We start from the raw sequence: 26,792 nt of genomic DNA on the forward strand, positions 1-26,792 counted from the left end.
CATTAACAGTAATGTGAATTTTAACTTGGGGCTTTTTGTTTGTTTGTTTTTGGTGTGCTGGAGGTTGAACCAGGACCTCACACATCCTAAGCAGGTGCTCTGTCACAGAGCTACATCCCCAACCCACTAAGTTTTAACTTGATTGAGAAAAGTCTAGCCCATGGTGAAATAGAGATCAGGATACCCCTGTTCTCCAAAACTTAGTAACATTAATAGTGTTTTGTATTTGAGTCCTCAACTTGCTACTTCCATGATAAAGTCCTGCATGAATAATATATAATTCTATAAAGCTTTCCGGTATAGTTAAATAAAAAAGAAGGATTTGTTTAATATTGTAGGATTCAATGCTCTGTATACTGATGTAATGGGAAAATTATTCAGAAACATTTCATTCTTGAAAAATACTACCCACATTATCAATGCCTTGGCACACCTGAGCTTATAAAAACTACAGTACATACTTTCTAAGCACATGACCTTGTTGGTGACTTTTCACCACAGGAAAAAAATTATCTTGAAATTTGATGACTATTAGCAATGTTCAGAACATGAGGTTTTAACAGACAAGGGTAAAATTGTAGATACTCACCCACTTTCCTTTCACTGTATTCAAAGAAATTTTCTAAAGAAATTCTCTATGTGTGGATATGAAATAGGTATCCAGAATTTTGCTTATGAGAGGTTAGACTAAAGAAGGTTAATAAATATTGATTCATTACACATTATTCACCTACTACATGCCAAGCACCATGCTAGGCCCTGGTGATGTAAGAGTGAGGAAAGATGATTTACACTCTCAAAGTATAAATCTTAATGGAGGAAATATAATTATAATATAGTGTGATCAATATTTATAGTGTAATAAATACTTTAATATAAAGTGAATAGTATATACTGTGATACTCAGAATTAAGTATCCACAAGAAAAATAATGGGATGAGATGGCAGTATGCTGGAAAATGCTTCAATAGTGAATAAACATCTTGGGGGAAACTTGGGCTAAGTCCTAAGGACAGTAGGAATTTCCCAGGTACAAGGGGTGGTCTAGGAAAGGAAAAGACAACCCAAATAGTAAATAGAAAAATAAGCAAGCATACTATCTTCAGTTTATTAAAAATGGGCTTAAACAAAGGCTGTATGAAGCTAAAGATATGGGCATTTTCCAGTAGGGTTGGAGAAAGTACCTACTAAAAAACATCTGTCACTTATCTGCTGAGATTTTTTTCATGTAAATTATAATTAATTTTGTCTCAGAAACATTTTAATAGGTTGATGTCCTTGGGGATGGTGATAGAATAAGATTAAGTCTGTTTTGTATAGCTTTAATAGAATACCTAAGACTAGGTAACTTAAAAAGAACAAAAATTTATTTGTCACATTTCTGAAGGCTGAGAAGTCCAAGATCAAGGCACTGGCATCTGGTGTTTGATGAGGGTCTTGCAAGATGGTGCCTACATCCTCTGGAGGGGAGGAATGCTAGTCCTCACACAGCAGGAGAAAGCAAACCTACTTCCACACACCCTTTTTGTAAGGACAGTAAGAGCAAAATGAGGACTCCATCATAACCTGAACACTTCCCATCAGGACCCACCTCCCAGTGCTGCTGCAATGGGGATTAATTCTCTGACATATGAATTTGGAGGTAATAAAAACACCTGGACGATAGCATAAGGCAGTCCGTTACAACTCCTCAACTCTACAGTGAAAGCAGCCACAGGCAAATGGTATGGCTGTTCTAATATAATTTGAATCACAAAACAGGTGACTTTTCCAAGATATCTACTAAGCACAGAGATGTGAATTAAGCCCAAAATAATGCCCCTTCCTAGGCATACTGAGCCCAACAACCAACCTCTCAAATGTGGAATATCTTCCTGGAAGCTGTTACCCCTTCTCCCAAAAGCCTATAAGAAGCTCTTCTTCCTTTAGAAAATGGTGAAAAGAGAAAAAAAAAAAAAAAACCTTCCCATTCCTGCTTGATTCATCCTATGGCTTGGAAAGGCAGCAATAAGGAACCCTACACAGCTGTGGATTTTCTGGTGAAACATGAGATTTCCCCCTCCTTGCCATATTGGCCTGTGCATGGCACAGAGGTGTACATGGAAGTAACTTTGGCCATGTGCAGGTTACAAGGAACACTGTTTTCCAATTCTGAATTTATTTGCCTCCCTTCACATTCTCCACCAAATATGGTAAATCATAGTTGAGATTGAAGCCTAGACATAAAAGCCTCCTAACACATCATATAGCTGAAATATAGCAGTAGTCCACTACGAAAAGTTCTGTCATGTCTAGTGAATGTGTGCGTCTTGGACCATGAAACTCACTCTGAAAGGCATAAAAATATTTAAGAACTAGGAATCCCAAGTGTTTGGGGAGGGAAAAGAAAGAATAAAACTGGATACTTTTAATAATTTCTCTTTCTTTATCCTCATTTGAATTTGAGAAAGTCTTTAAAGATTAGAGAGTACTTGTTCATTCCAAACAATTTATCTCTATGAATTCCTTTTTTGTGTATTTCACATGTCAGAGACACACAATAATGCAACCATTACTTGCCAGTTGCATGAACTTTGATCTCAAATGGGTCATGGGTCAGTTTCAAACAAAGCACTAAATGTGAAATGATAAGCAACTTCCATGCCTATGATATTACGAGGTTTTATTTTTCACATGGTGAATACAATGGCATATTTTTGTTTTTATTTTTCGGTTAATGACTATAATATGAACATTGCCTGAAATCATGCACAGGTCTAGCAATTCTGTTAAAAGACAAAAACTTCTAAGCACTATACAGTCTGGTATTATACATCTTTTCTTCTAAATAGATTAATGAATACTTCCTTGTTCATTAATATTAAAGGATTTAATAAGAGAAAGGCCACTCACTAAATTTGTCTTTTAACTGAAAAATCTAACACTTGAGAATTTGTAAAACTGGAAAATTGGTCAATGGTTAAGATGTGGTTGCACACACTTGCTGTCAATTCCACAGGTAGGATTGCAAAAAAAGTAAGAATAATTTTTAAAGCCTCAACTTAGCCAAATTTTTTATCATATGGTGAAATATCACCAGTATAACACCAATATGGAGAAGAAAATGTTTATAACCAGACCAGTAGTGTAGCCTCAGAATTAAGATATGTTAATGAATTTGGGTCCGTGACTAAATGTGCTCAGATCCAGATGTTTTGTAAATAATTGAGTGGTACAAATGGTATGATTGCAGCATTGAATTTCTGGGTTGTATTTAACTGTCTCTAACAAAACCCCAGTCCTTTGTATGCACTGCTAGCCCTCAGTAGTTCTGATTATTCTAAAGGGCTTTGTGTCATGTTTTATGAAAACCCACAAACCTAAAAATCAAATAATACAGGCCTAACTAAGTTATAACTCTAATAACTGTAAGTTATATGCTCAATTATTAGAGATGGTAGTTTAAATTGATTTTAAATATAATTTTAACACTTTTATGAGTTATATAAATGATAGTTTGGCTAAACCGATGTCTTTAAAATTATCACCATTATTATTTTGCACTAGGATCTGCAGCATGAGTAGCAAATGCTTGGAACTGTATTGACCAACTTTATAACTTCTAAAGTGTTAGATTTCTCCAGCATAAGGCAGATTTTGTTAATGTTTTTTAACATAAAATTCTTTTTACTAAGACTAACAAATTAGCACTGTTTCTCCTTTCTGGCAAACCTTCTAATTTAGTTCATAAAACTACTGCCCATGAGATGAACTTAAATTTTTTTTTATTTTAAAAATTAAGACTTTTAATTTTAACTGTATATGTTTATTATAAATCACCTCAATTATAAGTCGTTTTGAAATATACACTGATGATCACAAATATCTCCTTCAATTTTTTAAAAGCTTATAATTAAGGCACAAATAATAATAAATTGCTAACTGCTTATCTTTCCAGTCAAGGTGGAATCCAAGTCAAAGATATTTATAATTGCTTTCTGGGTTCAGTATGAGTTATTTTACACTTTTGGGGGTCATAAATGAGAAGACAGGAAAAGGGAATTGGTTTTATGCCCTTATATTTTTTTTTTAAAGAAAGAGGTGTGTGTGTGTGTGTGTGTGTGTGTGTGAGAGAGAGAGAGAGAGAGAGAGAGAGAGAGAGAGAGAGAGAGAGAGAGAGAGAATGAGAACTTTTTGATATTTATTTTTCAGTGTTTGGAGGACACAACATCTTTGTTGGTATGTGGTGCTGAGGATCGAACCCGGGCCACACGCATGCCAGGCGAGCGCGCTACCGATTGAACCACATCTCCAGCCCGTTTTATGCCCTTATAATGTATGGTTCTAAAATATTGCACTGAAATACTCCCAAAGTTAAATATAAATACATTTGAGATTGATTATCAAATGTGATACATGAACAAGCTGATGCTCTAACTTTCCTTTCTTGAAAATACAATCTAGGCACTTTGCATTATTTCACAGAAGTCCCTCCAGTAAGTAAGCCATGGTTCTTCCAAGAGTCACTTAAAGTTCCTGAAAGAGGATTTTTTTTCTCCAAAAACAGGATAGTTTGGAGACTCCCCGTGAGGTGAAGTGAGAAATGCTCTCCAGTTAGAAGGTCCAGGGAGCAGGATGTCCCAGTGAGGACGACACCGCCTCTGTCTACGGGTTCCATGCCCTCTGACCCGGATGGACAAGCTGATCTCATACCCAGGAGTGACAAGCTAGTGAGTTATGTGGAGTCAAGAGCTTTGCATGCCGATACGAAAACCCTAAACTTTTCAAGTGAATAAGCGGCACTTTCTGGGAACCGGGTAACAGGCTTCCAAGACAGCCCTTCTCCCCGATTCCGTTAATCATTGAGCTTTCCTTTTCTGAATTTGAGACTGAGTCATGGCTGTAACTCTAGGGCAGCCTGATAAAGCTTAGGCATCAATGGCCTTGCCCTGTGATTTTCAGGTCAAAGGAAAAGAAAAAAGAGGGGAAAATGACAACAACTGCCAATTTAAGAGAGGCCTGTGAACAGTGTTACTGTTGAAAAATAATGCTGACCTCAAAATGACCTTCACTATAATAGTGTTTCTGCTTTGAGGATAAACTGAGTGTAGGCTAAGGTTTAACATGTTAAAACTAAAATGGAGCTCTTTTTTTGAAAATAAACACATTTTATTGTTCTTAAGTATAGTTTTATTTTTAAATATATTTAATATAGAATATGTTTAAGATGTACAACATTATGTTATGGGATACATACAGATAGTAAAATGGTCATTATAGTGGGGCAAATTCATGCATATATATAAAAATTTAAGATTATATATATGAATTTATATATGTAAATTTAAGATTTTAAATTATATACATACTCTTACATAGTTACCTATTACTGTTGTTTTGTGGCAAAAGAAGCTAAGATCTACTCATTAGCATGAATCCTACACAGCATCTAGTACAATTTTATTATCTGTAGTGTCCATGTTGTATATTAGATCTTTATCTAGACTTATTCAACCTACATATCTGCTAAAGTTTTTTTTACCACTTTGGTTTTTGGTAATATTTGATGTAGATGGCTATTCTTGATTAGGACAACTGTTGTCCTAAACTATGTATAAAGCAACTGAGTGAGTTACTAGGGTTTAAAATGAACACATGAATGATTCTCTAGGAAAATCAGACATAAATCTCAAAGTTTTGAAGGCCTTGGCTTAATGACCACATCTCCCCATGTTTACTTCTGATTACACCAGGCATGACTTGTTGACTTGGAGCTGTTTATTTTGTTACAGTTATTTTAGGCATCCAATTGCTGGTAGTCTTGGGAGAGCTTGAAATCAAAATGATGGGATATTTTTTCTTGGCCAAATTAGATACAAACAAGGAAATCTAAATTTAGGGAAGGAGAAAATCATATTTCAGAGATTTAATAATCAGAATAATCTTCCTTATTATCCAAGCAGATGAAATTGTAAGAGCTCAAATGAGTGGAATATGTTAAATTAGATCAATGTGTGGTTTTATGGTCAGAAATGTTGTTTGACCTAATTACTAAATTAGAAAAAAAATATACAAAGTTAACATTCAGGGACTGAGGAAGCCCTGGGGTCCATCAGGTAAACTGTATATGCTGCTTCAAATCCCAATGAACAGCCTGTTGCTGCTGAAACTTATTTTCTAAATAACTTTTTATTGAATGATAAACTGTTAAACAAGGACGAGGGAAACAAAACCACAGTAAGTGTTCAATAGATGGCTTAATAGTCCAATAGTCTAATTCATATACTTTCAGACTATATAGTTTACATTTGCATAGTATTCTGTAATTCAGAAAACACTTGCATGCAAAAACACTCATTTATTTAATCTTCACAATAAACTCATGCTGTTGTTACTACCATTTCATTCTACAGATGCAGATGGAGAGGCTCAGCGAGTTTAAGAGCACTCAGTAGAGAGTTATTCAAGAAATTGTTGTTTGAGGCCTGGAATATGCCAGAGACAGCTAGTAAATAACAGCCAAACCTTGAACTCAAATCTAATAACTAAATTTATTGTCCAAAACATGGTTTCAGTATCTTTCTCAGCACAAAGAAGCAGGGAGCAGTTTCCTATCAGAGTTGCCATGCTAGTTGAAATCTCTGCCATCCCAGCACCGTGCCAAGCTGCCCTTGACAATCTGTTAGCTAGAAAGCAAAGACTTTATCTAAACCCTGAAGTACTCATTATGGGCAAAATTATGAGCAGAACAGAGCGGTGGTTACTCCCCTCCCTCCCACCCACGGTGGGGCCTTCCTCTGTACTGGCTCTCTTCTCTGCGTGACTTCCACCCTCTTCCCTTCTACTAACTCACTCCTATTGGAAAAGCAATCTGAAACAGAAGCTCATTCTTAAAAGAAAAACAAACTCAAAAAGCAGGGTTAAGCCTGATTAGGAAAAAAAACATGAAAGTAAAATATATACATTTTTAAAAAGATAAACTATAGATATGAAAAAGGGTATAGAGGGCTGGGGCTGGGGCTCAGTGGCTGAGCACTTGCCTCACATGCCTGAGGCACTGGGTTCAATCCTCAGCACCACACACAAAAATAAATAAATAAAACAAGGATATTGTGTCTATCTACAACTAAAAAAAATTTAACAAAAAAGAAAGAAAGAAAGAAAGAAAGAAAAAGGGTATAGAAGCTGTTGAGGAAGTATGGGCAACTTTGTGGGAATAAAATTATAAATTTATTTATAATTATAAAACCTTATTTATAATTATAAAATTATAAAATCCTTAGAGAAGTGGTAATTTTCCAGCAAAATATAATTAGAAAAGTTAGCCTAACAATGAAAACCAAAACAGACCAATAATCATACAAGATAACAAAAGATATACCTTCTAGAAAACAATAGGCCCAGATGGTTTTACAGATAGAGTTAGTCTTAAAATACTGATAAACCATGTTATTTAGTGTACTTTTGCTCATAAAAATGTATTAATCTCCATTTTATGTGGTGAGTAACACCCTACGGACAAAACCCAAAACCCAATAGAGTTCAAACAAGAAATATATGTCAGTCTTGCCTATCAACATAGATACAAAATTACAAATAAGCTACTAGTTAATCCAGAAATACATGAAAAGAGCAATAATTTGAGCTTATCCTAGATACGCAAGGACATTTCATTGTTAGTCTTTCCAAGATGATTCATTACACCAAAAACTTGAGGTGAAAAATGAATATTATTATGACACAGTGCTCCAGATTAAACACCACTAAATAATAAACTTGGAATCTGAATCTGAACCTAGATAGTCTGGTTCCAGGAATTGGGCATTATACTCAATTGCTCTCATGTCATTCAATGATGAGGAAAATATCTTTTTTGTTGTTGTTATTTTTGTACCAGGGATTAAATCCAGGGTGCTTAATCACTGAGACACATCCCCAGCACAATTTTATATTTTATTTAGAGACAGGGTCTTGCTGAGCCACTAAGGGCCTCACTAAGTTGCTGAGGCTTGCTTTGAACTCACAATCTTCCTCCCTCAGCCTCCTGAGCTTTTGGGATTACAGGTGTGTGTCACCACACCCGGCAAGAAACATATCTTTGCAAACTATATGGCCACCAATTATACCACCAATACATAATGAATTCTATATTAATGATAATAATAGTATTTGTGATGATAACAAAACACAAGCAGCCAATAAAACATTCATAAAGGATATGAATTGTTAATTCCCAAAAGAAGAAATTATTGTGGCCAATAATGATAAAATATTCAACCTACTGGGCAAATAAAAATAACAGAAGCAGGCAAATGACAAAGAAAAACAAACTCTATTGCTTTCAAAGATGTGGAAAAATAGTCGAACTCAAACACTGTTGGTAGACATTTGAGGATGAATTGTCACACTTTAAAATCTGGGCATATTGCTGAAGACATAGTGTACACATATCCTTTCACCCAGCAATCTCACTTTTAAGAATCTAAATAGTAAATAATAACATCTTTGATATCAAGATATCAAAGTAAACACATGTGAATGTAAGACTACTGTGTAAGAATTTTTATTACAACACTTTAATAAATATTATATTGTTTCACTGGCAATTAGTAATGGTATATCCATTCCAAGGAACATTATATATAGTTATTAAAAAGAAAAAAGTAAGATTTATAGTATTTTAATTTGTTTTGTGTTTCTTTAGAGAATCAATCATGTATTGTTTAGCAAGAAGACATTTGACAAATAATGTATAGACTATCTCCTCATTTTAAATAATCAAACATCCAGGTGTAGTGGCACATGCCTGTAATCCCAGCAAATAGGAAGCTGAGTCAAGAGGAGCACAAGTGCAAGTGCAGCTTCAGCTTTTTAGTGAGACCCTATGCAGCTTAGTGAGACCCTGCCTCAAAATTTAAAAAAATTAAAAGGGCTGGGGATATAGCTCATGGTAAATTGCCCTAGGTTCAGACCCTGGTTCAAAAACAAACAAACATAGTTTTTGCACTGATTAAAGGCTATTAATGTCATTAATATTGATTTTCTCTTGGCATGAAATAAAAGTATATAGAGGAAAATACTCTTATCCTTTCTTCTCTCTTTCTCTAGATAGTCAGACATATATAGATTGTTCCATTGGAAAAAAAATTAATCTGAAAGTAGATGGTCATATATGCAAAGAACATCTTTGGAAGACACAAAAACATGGGTTGGAATTGAGTATGGGTAGGGAAAGAAACTTTTTTTTTCTATACCCCTTTGTTTTGACCTGCTTTAATTTGCTTTTTGAACAAGGAACATGTATTCATTTTTTTAAAAATATTGCTAAATAAATTTCAATGATTAAAAGCTTTAATGTAACCTTTCAAGGAGCATTTAAATTCTCATGAACAATTCTGAACTTTTTATCTGAGAAAAATCCATCTATTCAAATAGAACATCAGTGCCAATAAGAGGATTTTCTCAAGACATGCCATAGAGACCCACTGACTAGGTCTGCCTAAGTCTTCAAATATTTCCTGTCTCACTTACAGAGCTTCAGTTCTTGAATTTAAAAGCTTTGCTGTCAGGATTCGATGGAAGTGGGAGGGACACATTTATTCTTAGGGTAATAATCCATGAGATGTGAAGGGAAGAGATTGGTAAACACATCAGATACCTCTATTAATACTAATCATATCATTTTACCATATGTTATTTTTGTATTAGACTGATTCATAGATCAAACCTCTATGTATCAAAATTATTTGCTGTGTTTCAATCTCAAGGATATTTAAAATTGGTGATTGAGTTATAAAAGATACTATGAAAAGCCTTTCGTAGCTAGCTAACTTTGTTTTGCTAGCAAAAGGTTGACCTTGATCATATAAAGCAAAAGGAAGTAACATGGCAAGAATAAATGTTCTGCTCTTAGGCTATAGGTAAGTCCGGCAGGCAGAAATTATGGTATTAATAAAAGAATAATAATTTACTATATATGAACTGGTTGGATGTGGGGGAGCACAAAGAAACAAAGTTTATCCTTTAGAAATCCTAAAGTTCCATTTTTTTTTCACTTCATATTGACTTATAAGTCACTCATCAAATAAATACAGTTGGAGGTAAAAAAAAAGATTAGATACAAGCTGAATGTGAGGTTGAGTAGGAAATTTTAATTGGGGAATAATCATTCTTACAGATATGGATGACGCTTACAAGTGAAGTTTTTCACTTCCTTCCTCTCTTCCATCTCACCTCCTAACACGAAGTGATAATTGCTTTAAAGCAAAATAGTTCTGAATACACTGATAGATATTTTTTTTTCCCAAGGACTATAAGTAGAAAATTTCAACACCTGATGAATCATGTTATTTCTCATCTCACTTAACAAATTCTAATAGGCAGCAAAAAATCTCCTGCAGGGTATTCATTTATCTCAGTACAAAATGTTTGAGCTTGAAATCTGGCCCAGAAAATGGAGCAGAAAGATCAGGAAACGGAAATTATTTAACTGTCATCATGAATAATATTCTGTTCTTGTGGACCTGAAAAACAGCATTTTTACCATAAACACCTATAGTTTCTTCTGAAGAAAAAATAAATTATCAAAAAATCAGATGTCCAAATAAAAAGTAGACAAACATTAAGTCTCCTAAATAAACTCATTGTGAGAGAGTTAAAAAAAAAAAAAACATGAAAAGAATACTACATGAGGGATTTTTTATGGAACTGGAATAAACACTTGCAACATTCACAAAATGGACAGAAGATAATTGTGGTCAATTATATTATACTCCTACTCCTGAGAAAATATCTCACAGTCCAGGAAATGAGTTCTGAGATCCTTCCTGTGTGTGGTAGTATGTCCCAGTGAGCTTTATTGTCTATTAAACGCCCTACTTCCCACAATCTAAGAGTGAATGTGGATTTTTTAGTACCACATCTTCTGTCCCAAAATGGACTTAAGATGGCTTTAAAAGAATATAAACTACAAGACCTCATAAATTAAGTGTGAGTAAACAAGAAAGAAAAATATGGATAGGAACAGAAAAAAATAAGTCCCAAAAAGACCTATTGCAATAACCTCACTTTTGCTATTGGTGGGCCACAGATTTGATGCTACATTTCTAGCAGGAACTGAGAAAATGAAGATATCAAACTCTAGTATATCCCTGTAAATGGAAAAACTCATGGTGAACCTTAAGTGTGGGCTTAAGTTGTTTTATTTTTAATAGTAGTCAAGGTATCAGTAGCAGTTAGAGTAGACTTAACTCAGAGTGTTTACTGTAATTCCACATACTCTTGAGTATATCACGTATATTTAATAATTTAATCCTCAAAAAATATAAGTAGATAATACAAGTACCAGCTTTTAAAGATTAGGAAACTGAGGAACAAAGATAGATGTAGCTTGCTCCTAATAAACTGAGATGTTATGAAATATGTACTTAGATAAATAGGATATAAAAACTATATGCTTATAGCTTTTGTATGTTCACCTATCTCAAACCAATTCAATTAAATACAAACAAAAGCTATTAAAGCAAGCCAAGCTAACAACTTTGATTTTATATGACAAATCTTGCTGTTTGAAACTAAGTCCTGCTTGCAACGTTAATATGGAATTGAGTGCTGAGATGAAAGTTCATTTAAGTTTGGCATGCTAATGTTTGATGACTCAATTTTCCATTTCCCTCTAATTGGACTACTGGGACACCTAGCTCACATGGCCTGTCGAGAGTGTGTTTGGCCTTCGTTTGGTGAGAAAAACACCCTTAGTGTATCAAACCCACCAGTGTTTTCTCAGCACTTGGCAACAATTCAAGAAGTATCACTTGGCATCAACTCTACTGGAGGCACAAACATGATCTCAGGCAGAGAAGCTGTGGACCAGTTTTAATTACAAGATGCAAATGATCCAAAGTATGCTTATATTAATTTATTTTCTAGAATGTCATGTAAATAAAAACAGAGTTTATTCTTATGAATCACTCAAGTCACCCTTTGAGGGAAATACACTTTTCTTGGAGAATTTGATAATATTCTTCATTTCAAAAATAGACTGCTCAGGTGTTGTTAATCTTCATACTGAAAGCTGTTTATTTTTCAGGCAATGGGGGCCAATATAGAGGACAGTATGGAATTCAACTAAAAATGGTTTTGGAAACTCTTCTATGAAAAAAGACAATGATCCTGAAAATATAACTACAATGTCACACCAACAGTTATTTAAGTAAAAATAGTCCTGAGGTTCTGGTTTTATTGAGGTTATTCTTTTTTAAGTGCTGATGCTCAAACTCAGGACTTGCACATGCTAGGCAAGCACTCTACCCCCAAGGCTCACCCCAGCACTTATTTGAAAGTATATTTTTAAGTAAAGAGAAGTCACATTCTGGAGAAAGGAGTTTGTTCACATACCTGAATTCATCAATTATATGTTGTGGCTACAGGGCTTCAACAAGGTCCATGGTCTTCAATATCAGAAAACTCGTATAGAAAGCTAAAGAGCCTCCTAAGAACATGAACCTGAACAGAAACACTACACTCTACTCACAGATGGGAATAATCTTAGGAAGTATGTGATCCAGTAATGTATATTTACATAATGTCCACTAGCTTAGAAAGATCTTAAAATTTCATTGTTATTTCCATTTGTTTCCACTGGTAGTGCTACCAGTTAGGATGCTTTTGAACTGACTTAAGTGATAATAAAATGCATTATGTCATATAATAAAAGGCTACTGGGTTGGCTGATTTAACAACTCAAATTAGTCCCATCTCACTGTTTGCCTTTCACAGCATGGATTTCTTTCTACAAGTTTCCCCAGCACACAGAATCATCATTACCAGTAATAACAAGGCACAGTGTCCTCATTTATACCCAGCAGAGAGCAAATTAGTTTCTTCCCCAATTATTCAAAAACTTGCTTAACAAAACTGTTTGGATGTTCAATTTTAAATTGTGTTTGCGTGATGTAAACCTGTTCTTCACCTTCTTCAGGTTCCCCTTCAAACTTTCAATAAAGTGTACTATTACTCATACACACACACACACACACACACACACACACACACACACACACACCAAAAAAAGAAGGGGGGAAAAAGAGAAAATGCCTTTCTTTTAATCTGATTGGCTAAACAGATCCCATTGCCCACAGAGTAGCATGAGCTGATGATGGCTTAAACCAGGTAACTTTCTCCAATCCAGGCAAGAGATATGAGATCACTACTATTGCCACAGTCTAGTTAAAGCCCATTCAGGATGAGGCTGGAGTAACCTTCCCCTCCGTCCCGTGGGCTGAACTTGGTGAATATCTCCATAAAATCCAAGCTTCACTGTGAATGTGGAAATGGGGCAGACAATCAACAGATCCTATAGCAATAAAAGTGTTGGGACTGGGGATATAGTGTAGTAGTAGAACACATGCTTAGCAGGTCAAGGCCCTGGGTTCAATTTCCAACACCAAAAAAAAAAAAAAATGTTTTCCTGAGCATATTAAGGCTAACTATTTTGTATTATGTGCTGATATATCGTGGATAGGATACAAGGACCAATAGTACCTCCATACTCAGTGAAACTCTGCTATGATGTACTTAGGGACACTGTTCTTAGACAATGTTTATATTTTTAAGGGCCAAACATCATTTACTATAAATAAATCATATAAACCATAACAGTTATTTTCACTAATTAAAATCACAGCTGCTTAGAATCCAGTGCAAATAAAAAATGACTAGTTTCTTTTCTCCGTATTTCACTATCAGGTCTTTCTGTACCTTCGATTTCACTCACAGAATGGTTTGAGTTAGTAAGAACAATTCATGTATTCAATTAACATTTTTTTCTTAGCATCCAACTGCCTGCTGTGTGCTATAAAATGGGTGAACAGGCAAAAGATGTATCTTTTTGTTTGTCTGTCTTTTTTTGGTACTCGGGATTGAACCCAGGGGCGCTTTACCACTGAACTACATCCCCAGCCCTTTCTATTTTTTATTTTGAAACAGGGCCTCACTAAGTTGCTGAGGTGGGCCTCAAACCTGGATCCTCCTGCCTCTGCACCTCGAGTCACTGGGATTACAGGCATGCCCCACCACACCTAGGCAAAGGATACTTCTATGTCTTCACTCCATGTTCTGTGAATTCTTTCTTTACAAAACACTAAACTCAGGAGAAAGATAAGCTAATAAATTGGCCAAATATTGATTTAATCAGGAAGACTACTTGGATGAGCTAGACTCTGAATTAGAGACAAGATGGAGGGAAGATATTTCAGATATGTAGGCTCCTGTGGACACAGAAGGCTAAGCAGGCTGGTGTCTCTGGGAATGCTGTGGGGATGGGGGAGGATAGAAGGCGGACTGTAGGCCTAGTGTGCTGATAACTGAGGTTGGAGTCTGAATAAGTTGGTAATGAGAGACTTAATGTAGGAGATAAGAATACAACTAACATGTGCTGGTTTTCTAAAATGTTCCAGACACTGTGCTGGGTGCTTTATACATTTGCCTTATTTAATCTTCTTAAGAACCTAACAAAGAAAGTCTAACAGCATTCAGAATTGACTTCAGTCTATAAAAGGGTGACCTGAGAGAAGGTGTTGCAATAACCTAAGGAGGTTACTTTATGCTAGATTAATTGCTGAAACAGATCTGCTTCCAGCCCAAATATAGAAGATGAAACTTCAGGAGTTGATTAGCAAAGATAGTGACTAAGCCAAGTAACATGTGAAAGATATTTTTATATATTGCCCTGTGGGTAATATTTTACAGGACTTTTATTTAGGAATAGCCAAATTTTGAGTTTTCTTAAAAAGCTCTTAGTATCCAACTCACTTGGAATTGTTCTACCTTGGAAAAGGATTAAGTAATATATTCCTTTTTCTTCTATACTTTAATGATGTAAGAAAGATATTTTAAAATATGAATTATCTTTGGAGTTTGAACAAATTCAGTATTGTTCAAGGTCATCTGGTAAAAAAACAAACCAGAGTATGTCTATCCACATGAAAATACAATTCTTAGCAGCATACCGTGAAACAGCTTTAAATAGCATTCAACACACATTCTGAAGTCCCATCTTTCTTTCTTTTTTTTTTTTTTTCTTAATGGTTCTAGGGATTAAACCCAAGGCTCTGTGCATTCTAGGCAAATGCTCTTCCACAGAGCTACATCCCCATTTTCTTTTGATTACATGTTACACTGACACTGGTTTAAGGTTCTCAGTAGGGAATTTCAGGACGGAGATCCTATCATCTCTTAAGAAAACTTCTTTAGTGATTTAAATTAATTGAAGATTGTGTATGGTAAATGGTTGTTGAATGGCAGCTCTTCTTTTTTATTCATGACTTTAAGTTCTTTAATATCCTGAGTATTATCAGTAATACTTAATAAAAAGCATAGCTGTGAAGATTAAACATAATTATGGATACAAAACACTATAACAATAGTATTTATTTTATTAAGTAAATTAAGTTACAACTCTGCAAAGATTTTAGCAGGAATGCTGTTGAGCACCTTTGTCTGTCAACAAGACAGACATTAATCATTTACACTGAGTATTTGATTTTAAGCAAAAGACCTCTCCTAAGATATTCTATAATCCATGTCTTGTAAAAAATTCAGACTGGCAATCCTCAAAAGATTCCTTCTTTCCCCTGAAATAAAGTATGATGATAATGAAAAGTTGCACGCCCGCCCCCCCCCAAAAAGAAGTTGAGAAACTAATACCTGCTTTCTAGATAGCAGTGTCCTCTCCCCATTTCCCTTAGCTGTTGACATTCCTTTGGGCAAAGAAACAACTATTTATTTCATTGGACTTCTGCCTCGTATCCACTCTGTACAGAGCAAGTCAATGGCCATATAACTCCCAAATGTCTTAAGTAAATTTTAGACTGAAAACAACGACAATGTTAAGAATATAAAACACCAGAAAGGATTCCACTGGGGGAAGAACTGGAGCACGCACACACACAAAAGAATGATAGGGGTAGCTAACAACTATGGTTTCAGTCTGAGCATGGAAGTTTGAGGGTTGGAGGGAATACAAAAATTCAGAGATGCCACCATTTTAGAGCTCCTAGCAACTGTCCCTACAATAAATCCTAAAAGCAGTGTTTTGTCAGATACAGAGGTGTCTTCAAACCTCCACACCTCTTAGGCGCCATACAAGAAAGTATTAATCAAATATTGTCTACAAGAGCTACTATGGTGCCAAAGAACCATGAATAACTATAGAGTGAGCTCAAAGATCAATATTGTCTTCCATATAGCTCTGGGCCATACAAAATCCCTACCCATAACCTTTCCCTCAATCCTGACCTATGCTAAAGAGGACAAAGACAAAAGGAGGAATCAGAAAGCTTTGGTACCACGTCCCTGAAAGTGGCAGCTTTTCTACCACTCACAAATGAAGTGGTCAACAAATTAAATTGCAATTTTAAAAAATCAAGTGTTAAAATGCAAGTAAAATATCTAGTAAAAGCTAGATATTTTATTATATATTAGAATGATTCTCTGAAGACTATAATTGGGCTTTAAAGATTTCACTGAGGGGCTCCCTCTTCTCTCTCCCTTCACACCCAGGGTGGTTGTTACACCTTTCAATTCTTCAGATAAGGATTCAGAAGAGGGTAGCTGTTAAGAACTCAAATCCTGGACTCATACAGTCATGAGATTGACTCCAAGTACAAATGCTTATAATTGGGTGGTGATTAATTCCTCAACTTCTCCATGCCTCAGTTTCCACAAGGTAAATAAATATGTTAGTACCTGCCTGGTAGAATTGCTGGGAGTATTGTTGAACCAAGTATTTGGCATGTAAACATTCGATAAGTGCCACCCATCAATAATAAGTATATTCCTTTTTTTTTTTTTTTTTTTTTTTTTTTTTGGTGCTGGGGTTTGAACCCAGGGCTTTGGCATGTGAGGCAAGCACTCTACCAACTGAGCTACATCCCCAGCCCCAGCATATTCCCTTTTGACAGAGCAATCGCCTTGCCTTAAAATGATACACCAGCATTGGAGATGCAAAGGAAAGACATACAATGGGCCCCTATCAGGAATTGCTGGATGACTTAAATCTTACTGGAAGTGAAGATAGAAAATGACAGCTCCATTTCCCCAATAAGGGCAGAGAGGACACAGTTTTCCCACAGCTGCAATTGCTTGAAATGGATGTTTGTGAGAACCACAGATTAAGGTTTTTGCTTTTAACTTTTAAAGCTCTTGAAGGACTGCTTCCAAGTGAGCTTTAGGAGCTGTGGGCTGGCCCTTGCCTTCAGGGTTTTGAGGGAAGGGAGCTTCGGACTTTGGGGCTTAGTAGAACATTAAAGGGATCTCACATCTCTCTCCTTACGCAGCCCCCAGGCGGGGAGGATCATCTCTCATTTTAAAGAGCTTTCATTTTTCAGGGGCCCATGGCTCCTCAGATCCATTTTATATTTGAGTTTCATACTTCTGTTTGTTTATTTGGGTGGGCAGTCTACATTTATCTTTTTTATACTTTCCCTTCTCTTTAGTCTCTCTTTTCAGGTATTATTTTTGCAGGAATGCACTTTGGGTTTAAAACTCATTTAATATGCATTAAGGACAAAACTGCTGTAAATTCTTGAGACTGGTGGATAATACATCACCAGTCTATTTCTAAATGTCCTTTAAAAGACTATTTCTAAAAATATTTTCAAATGTTAAAGATACTGCTTTACAACATGTATTTTGGACATTTAACGAATGTAATTTAAGAAATGACCACATGTGAAATGTTTTTATTCAGTACCTTTATTTTGTTTATTTTTATGAGGTGCTAAGAATTAAACCCAGAGCCTCACACATGCTATACAAGTGCTCTACACTTGATCCACAACCCCAGTTCTTATAGAATATTTTTAAAACCTTTTTTTTTAAATCTGAGGTTCTCTGAATAAACTTTTATTGTGGAAAGATCACAGAAACAAATTATTATGGGGGAAACTGAGGTTCCAGGATAGTAACAGAATCACCCAAGGTCTTTAACACATTGTAGGCAATCTAGACATAGAGTCACTGCAGGATCCTATATGGGCATCAGAATGAGAATTTTTTTCAGACATAGAGGTTTTCCTACCCCTATGATGTTAGAGTCCACTTCAGGAATGTGGGATGGAATAACTAGAGATATCTAGGAATATTCATTTGGGGATATGTTCCAAGATTTCAAATGAATGTCTGAAACCATGAATAGTACTGGACCCAATATAAAAGCCCTATGACACTCCAACAGTCATTCTCATAACCAAGGTAGCTCCTAAGTGGGCAGTGTATGCAGCGAAGAAAGGCTGGGCATCTCAGGTGGGCGGAGTGAGTCAGTTCGAGGTTTCATCATGCTTCTCAGGATGGCAGGCAATTTAAAACTTATGAGTTATTTATTTCTGGAATTTTCCATTTCATATTTTTGGGTCATGACTGGCTGCAGGGAACTGACACCACAAAAAGAGAAAACCACAAGCTGGACACAGTGGCACATGCCTGGGGAGGCTGAGGCAGGAGGATTGCAAGTTCCAGGCCACCCTTAGCAACACACTGAGATTCAATCTCCAGTACTGCCAGAAAAAAAATAAATAAATAAAATAAAATAAATAATAGAAAGGGAAACTGTAAATTAGTAAATAAGGGGTGACTATCATACATAAATTTTTAAAATAATTCTGAGGCAAGTGGTTCATGGACCACTCTGTGAAAAAACTACATCTTAAAACCAGTTTAGAACTCTAAGTCAATGAGTCTTTTTAATTTTAGAAACCACTTAAACTTTAGTGGAATCTTTTCTTTCTTTTTTTTTTTTTAAATCTCTTTAAATTCTTGGTTAATACAGAAGAGAAGAGTTCTCTTATCTACTTCTGTATTCAATCAGTATTCAATTGCATGTGCCACTTTGGGTAGAAGTATATGGGGAAAATGGTCTCATACAGATATTAGTTGGAAAAGGAGAGACTAATTTAATAATTTTCTTATTTAATTGTGGGTATTTTCGAATACTATAGCAAGATTGATCACAATGTAAAATCTGAAACCTTAACAATGAACTTTTTACACTTAGTTACTAGAAAATTCATTGGTCTTCTATTTTACATGATCTTTTACCTATTCTGATTTTGTGACATCATAAATTAATCATTTAAAAAACAATGTTTCACTGAGTTATTCAGGTCATCAATTTTGGGGCATTTTTTACTCACAATAGTTAAGAAATCATACTTACTCATATCACCAAAGAAGGCCCTAACTATCAAGAGCTGTCCAACTCTTATAAATAGGAAACTTCCAAAATTCTAATTTTCACTTGAAAGCTGGAATTTCTTCACTGACAACAAATAATTATAGTTTTTTATTGTGATGGACTTAATTGGCTCATTTTTATTTTTATTTATTTTTTATTTTGAAGCAGGGTCTAAGTTTCTTAGAGCCTCGCTAAGTTGCTGAGGCTGGTTTTGAACCTGTGATCCTCCCCGCCTCAGCCTCCAGAGTCATTGGGATTATAGGCGTGCACCACCATGTCTGCAATGGCTCATTTTTAAGAGGCCCCAAAAGGCACATTTCATATGCCAGTAGTTCTTTCAAATTAGAATTGTTTCAGGAAAACAAAAAGTAGCTAGCTTGACTTACAGCTCAAACAATTGCACTATTGCTTTACTTTGAGAAAACCACTGGATTCTGGTATTTTATAAGTACTTCCTCCTTCTCACACAGATTAAAATGACATATTCTCAAAGATTGAGATTTCATATAGTTTGTAGTTTTTACTATTCCACCAGGGATATTCTCCTCCCTCCCCCCGCCCCCCTACCCCACCAGGAACATTCTTAAGTGCAACTAGATCTTATTTGTTTAACTACAAGTGCATAATGGTGAAGAATACAACTACCAGTGCAGATTGGTGCCACTGCCTTAGTTAGTTATAGATAGACACAATATTTATTTATTCATCTTTATGTGGTGCTGAGGATAGAACCCAGAGCCTCACACATGCAAGGAAGCGCTCTGCCACTGAGCGACATGCAGTCCCAGCCCCTTCAGAGCCATATGTTTTTAAAAGATAAAAATGGTAATGCAGTTTTTTATACATATGGATACATAACATGTATAAAGAAATACATAATCATTACAATCAATAAGGTGCTTTACCTTGAAAATGGCCTGAAGTTTGCTTGCAGGGGTGGGCTCTGTTGGCCATCTGCCTGCTCCAACTTGCCATCCAGTGTACAGAAGGAGAAAAAGAAGAAAAGATAAAGAAAAAAAAAGAAGCAAGGGGAAATATGCAAAATAGCTGAGAGGAAAGAGGGGAAATTAAGAAGGGGAGAATGTGGGTCTGCACGTCCAAGTGCATACTTGTGAGATACTGGGATGTGGTGGAGGAAGGGCTCCTCAGAAACCAGAAGGGAAGTTTTAATTCCGGATGTGGATGAGTAGGGCTCCTTCCCTCCCCAGGTGTGAGTGTGTGTATGTTGCTCTGTCCCATCCCACTCTGTAAGAAGGTAGCTAAGTGTAGTTTTCTGCTTCACATAGTATTTCTTGCAAACCAAACAGTCCATTTTGGTCAACTTCTTTGAACAAATTTGCACTTTCTTAAAACTAAGAAGGTCTTTATGTTTCAAGTTCCCAAATGCATTTTCCAAGACATTCTTATTCTTCTTTAGTTCACACTGTAACATTGTGTTCCTTAAAATTTTAGAAGTACACAAAAAGGATAAGTATTTTCCAAATTAGTGCAGAGTATTTTTCTAGCCTGGCTGAGGAAGAAGAGCTGGCTTTACCTGCCAGCAATGATGAACCAAGCACCAACTCCCTGATTTGTGGCATTTGCAAGTTTCCTGGTGTAAATACTCCCACTGCAACCAATTTCAAGCAATCAAGGTTTACAACCAGTTTGTAAAAGTTCTGGACATTTAACATACAGCTCTTCCAAGCCGGTAAGAGCAGGCTTCAGCACAAGTGTTAGTGGAAGCTTGGAGTAAGGCCTGACTCCACAACAATCAATATGTCACCATCTGCAGTTATAGTAAAGCCAATAAAAGGATGAATCCCCAAACCACTTTACAGATAAGTCCAATGAGGCCTGGATAAGTTATTTGATTTCCCATGATCACACAGTACATCTCAGGCCTTTGCACCATTTTCTTTAGTGGTTCTCAATGTTAACTTGCATTAGAATCACCCGGTGAAGGCCATGAATCACTAAACCCCATAATTGAGATTCTGATTCAGAAAATCTGGGGTAAAGCCTCAGGCTGTGCATTTATAACAAGTCTCCAAATGTTACAGTAGGCAGAATTTTAGAATGGCTCTATAGAGTTCCACCTACCAATATTTGCACCCTTATGATGCTACTTTGTGTTTGTAGGACTCTGAATATAATGGGATTTCAGTCCTATAATTAAATCAGTTGACTTTGAGTTAATACTGACTTTGATATTATCCTGGTGAGCCTGACCTTACTGGGTAGTCTATTTAAAGGATGTCCAGGCCTTTCCTAAAGGTGAAGATTTGAAGCAGAAGAAATCGAAGTGGCAGAGATGTTCACCTTGAAGAAGCAAATTACTATAGTCCTCAAACTGCAAGGATCCAATTCTTTCAACAACCTAAATATGCTTAGAAAAGGATCTCAGGCCAGGGACAGCACATGCCTGTAACTGCAGACAATCAGGAGACTGAGGCAGGAGGACTGAAGACGTTGAGTGACTGCCCCAAGTTTACACAGCTGGCAGATGGCAGGTTTGGATACAGGCCTAAACAGCTTCCAAGACCCATGATCTTGAACCTCTCTGAAGAAAACGTTACCATTTCCATCCCTGACATTTGACTCTGCATTTTTACAGTCATGAACATCCTACTCATTATTTCAAATTTGATAAAATTAAAGCCAATCATCATTCCCCAACCACATGTGGCTCCCTTTTTGGTTACTTACATTTTATTATTCCTTGGATTTACCAGTCTTATTCCATTAAATTAAACATCTAGCAAGTGCTTGCATGGTCCTGGTACTGTGCTTCACTCCATGGATGTAGAGATGAGGCCAAGGTCTTTGCAACAATGAGTTCAGATCCCAGAGAGATATCCTGATATATAATCAGATAATTTCAGCAAAATGTGGAGTTGGGAAAAAGCTTGCCCAGATGCCATGGACACACAGAGGTGCTCAACTCAGCCTGAGGATCAGGGAAGTTCTCTGGAGAGCTGATGCCAGAGGCAAGGCTTAGAAGGAATTAAAGAAAGGTAATCCAGGAGTGGAACAGCAAACATAATTCACAGAGAAATGTGTACGCCAGAAACACCTTTACTTCTCTCTACATTGAATCTCTCATTACACTGCTATGGACTGAATGTGCATGTCTTTTCATAATGCAGAAGGCGAAATCCTAACCCTCAATATGGTGGGTCAGGATATGGGGATTTGGGGATATCATTTATATCTTCAGAATGGAGCCCTCATGAATGGAATTAGTGTCCTTCTAAAGCAGAAGTTGGAGACACCCTAGCCCTCTTTCCACCTCGTGAGAATACAATGAAAAGATGGCACTATGTGACTCAGAAGTGACCCCTTTCTAGAACCCAGTCATGCTGGCAGCCTGACTTCAGCCTCCAGAACTGTAAGAAATTTCTGTTATTTATAAGCCACCCATCTACAGTACTTTGCATTAGCAGCTCAAACTAAGACACACAAGGGTGTTTATCCTTTTTAAATTATCTTAAGACCTATAATTATTAATTTTAGTTCCACCCCTCATTTACAAATTAGGAGTGTTTTTTTTAATTAATCACATTTATTAAGTTGTTAGGCAATTTGGTTAACAACAAATAAACAACAAAAGGTATGGGAAAGTCCTATAGAAATTCTAGACAGCGAAAGACAGAGCATAATATAATTAACTAAACCATCTAAACAATATAAAGAAGGCTTGGCTCTGCCTCTCTGCAGCTGCCCTCTCTCAGCACAGCCTCATTCCTTACCAGTTCTTTATTAAGGATCATCAAGCCGAAAAGAAGACTTTTAGGTTAAAATTTCCTCAAATATTTATTTAACTTCCATTATACAATGGGATTGTGGGACATAAACCCACACAATTCTTGTCTTCTAAGAATCATAGTTCTTTTTTACAGTTATTCCTTAGGAACAAGAAAATTTTTCCTAGAAGTTTCCCAGAAGACTTCCCTACTGCCTCACAGATGAGATATTGCCAATTCCGAATCAGTCACTCTAAGAGGAAGTGTGCGAGAGTAACTAAGACTAACTCTACAGGATGGAATAGATGTTGGAAACTCAACCACTATTATTACTGAAAATAAGAGCCTCCACTAACATTTACTACGTGTACTTCCTACTGTTTCAGGGACAAGGCCAAGTGTTATATCACTTAAAAATATACCCAGCCAGATGCAGCGGTACACGCCAATAATGCCAACAATTTGGGGAGACTAAAGCAAGAGGATTTCAAGTTTGAGGCCAGCTTGGGCAACTCAGCAAGATCCTGTCTCAAAATAAAAAATTAAAAGCACTGGGAATATAGTTCAGTGGCAGAGTGCCCCTGGGTTCAATCATCAGTACTTAAACAATCAAGTAAATATAAAAACACAAACAAATACAGAAGGTATATATTTTTATTAGTTTCATGTTACACATGAGGAAATTGATGCTATTGTTGGTGAATTACTTCAAATTACACAATCAGTAAATGCTGAGCCAGGATTCAAGACAACTAACTCCAAAGTTCATTCTAAAGTTCAGTTCTACGGACTACTGCCTAGGGAGAGTACATATGAAATACTCTGTAAATTTAAACATATGATTCAAATATTAGAACTGTTATTAAAGTGAGCATAGCACAAATCTCAACAAAAGGGGAATGATAGGAAAGGAGAGAAGCTACCAAGTAAGAATGTACTTTGATGTTTTAAATGCATCTCCAAATTTTCAGGTTCTAGAAATTGTATCATGGGGCATGGAAAGAATCTGTATATGCAACTGTCTATGACTTTGTGCTGTCCCGAGAGAGGAAAGAGGAGCCAAAAATAGTAGAAAAACAAATCTGTCAATTTTTAAGGCATGCAAAAGAGTAGACTGTGAACCAAACAATAAAGCTAATATTTATTGAGTGTTTCCCCTTCCCTATGTCTGGAATTTTTCCAACAATTCTTTGATGTAGAATTATTATTCTTTGCATTTTATGGATGGAATATGGAATTCCTGGGGATTCTAAAAAGGATTGTGTAAGTGGTTAAGCTAGTAAAGTATTTAAAACAATTCCTTGCACATAGTAAAACCCTACACAAAGTAGGTTTTATTGCTATTGAGAAATCAAAGTTCTCCTTTCTATACTTGCAGTACAACATCTTTATTGTAGAATAAATTGCAGTGTATAGATGTCACTTGATTTGCTAATTATTTTTCATTGCAATATTTTTATTGTATATCAAAGGAGAATTCATTGTTAGCAGATTCATTTTTTGGGGTAAAGAAACAGAGACAAAGGGATTAAGCAATTGGTGTGAGATTCTGTAATTTGCTTAGTAGTTGAAGCAGGGTTAGCACCTCTAACAGCAGGACATGAGGGAGATTAAAGATCATATTTCTGACTCAACAGTTTCAATGACACCCGAATCTAGCCTCTTCAGCAGTCTGGGGTCTGACTGAATTTCTCAGTGGAGCTTAAATTGCTGATCTGTTGTTTACCGAACTTGTCTCTTTTTTGTCTCTCTTTGTGTTCCTGGCCTTTGTCTGCAAGTTAGTCATAAAAGTTTCATATAATGACAGGTAAGGGACTGGGAGAAGATGCAGGCATATGAAATCTGACACTCAAAAGATGTATTTGTCCTGCAGTATGCTCTGAACAAAGGATTTTTGAGGCATTAAAATAAGAACAATGAAAGACCACTTCCAGCAGGCTCCTTCCAATACTAAGTTATTTTGGCACAAGAATCATTTTGTCCATAAGTGACTCATTTTTTCACATAAAACTAGGCATGAGTTTGGTTATTAGACACACTTGAATTTCTGAAATATCTGAATAATTGAGAATGAAACTTTTATATATTCTAAAGCCAGGGCAGTGAATTCCTGCCTCTTTTCTTCTCTCCTTCCTTTTGTTTCTTTCTTCCTTTATTTGGGAACAATTTTGAACTTTGTAATTGTGTGTCTTACTACTGCACAATTCCCACTAGATGGCTGTAGCAAATATATTCTATTAGCAGGAAGGGATGATGCCAGATTCATGAATCCTTAGTTTTCTCTGTTTTCCTGGGTATTTGTCCAGTAGAGATGGCATTAAGACATTTTAATAAAATTTTGAATATTTTTCCTTTCCTATTGGTAAAGATATTAATTACAAATTAAATTCCTTTCCCTTATTCTAATTTGACACCATATTCATCTTTTTCCTAAATCTGTTTGCTAACATAAGCAAAGATCACTTACCTAAGACAAGCTGTTCAACAGATCCCCCCAATATGTGGAAATTACATATGAATTTATTGTGAAAGAGCTAGACTATTCCAAAAGTTTTTTCTGCCTCTGTTAGGACAAAATGTGGCTTTTGTCCTTTACTTTATAATTTGCTGTATTATATTAATTTATTTTTATAAGTTGAACCATCTTGCTTTGCTGGAATAAATCCCTCTTGGTTGTATTGTATAGTTTTTTCATATGAAATTGGCTTGCTGTTATTTTGTTGAGGATTTTTAGATCTTTGTTTCTAAGAGGTATTGCTCTGCAGTTTTCTTGTGACTGTCTAGTTTTGCTACATGATAATACTAGCTTCATGGAATAGGTTAGTACACTTACTAATGTGTGCTTTCTCCTTCTATTTGTTGGAAGAATTTGTGGATGGTGTGAATATTTCCTTAAATATCTGATAAAACTGACCAATGTAACAAACTGGACCTGGGATTTTCCCGTGTGAAGTCTTAAAATTACTAATTCCATGTTTTGTTATATGTCTGTTCAGATTTTCCATTTCTTCTTGAGTAAGTTTTGATAGTTTGTGTCTTTCTAGGAATTTGTCTATTTCATGTAGGTTATCTAATTTGTTGTCAAACAATTGTTACCTTAATTCATATTTGACATCATGGAGGTACTTACTGATCTATTGGGGTAACAATTATTTCAGGCAAATAAAGAATATAAGATTACAGTATGAAGGTGGTCATTTTCTTGGTTAAAAATTGTTCATTTATTCATTCATTCAACAAACATTTTTTGAGTGGTCATGATGTTTTATTTATTTATTTCTTACATAGATGACAATAGTGGAATGCATTAAAATCATAATTATCCATTCACAACACCAATTTTCATAACTCTCTATATAAAGTATGTTCGTGCCAAATTATGCCATTATACATGAGCTCTCTTATTTTTTTTGCATTACAATTCTTAATACACCTTTATACCACAATTTATCATATCTCTGATTGAGTTATGTTGACACCAAATTCATATCTTCATACATGTATTTTGTATAATTATGAGGATCTCCTTCCACCATCCATGCTATTCCCCTTCTCTCTCCCTTTTCCTCCCACCCCATTCCCTATCTAGAGGTAATCTTCTTCCCTTGCTCTCCCTCCCAACAAACATTTTATTTAATCTCTTCTACATTCCATGCTCAGTTCCAGTCTCTAGAAAAAAAGGGTAAGCAAAAAGACAATATCTTGCCCTTATAGCACTCACCTTCTCATATAAGAGGAAGATATAATTCATCATAAAAATTATACAATATGTAATATGATATTTGGAAGAGTCTTAAATATAGCTTAATAGATGGTACTTTAACAACCTGTTGCATATTATAGTCTTTCATACTAAG

This window comes from Spermophilus citellus (genome assembly GCF_964194105.1).
Source record: "Spermophilus citellus genome assembly, chromosome: 3".
NCBI lineage: Eukaryota > Metazoa > Chordata > Mammalia > Rodentia > Sciuridae > Spermophilus > Spermophilus citellus.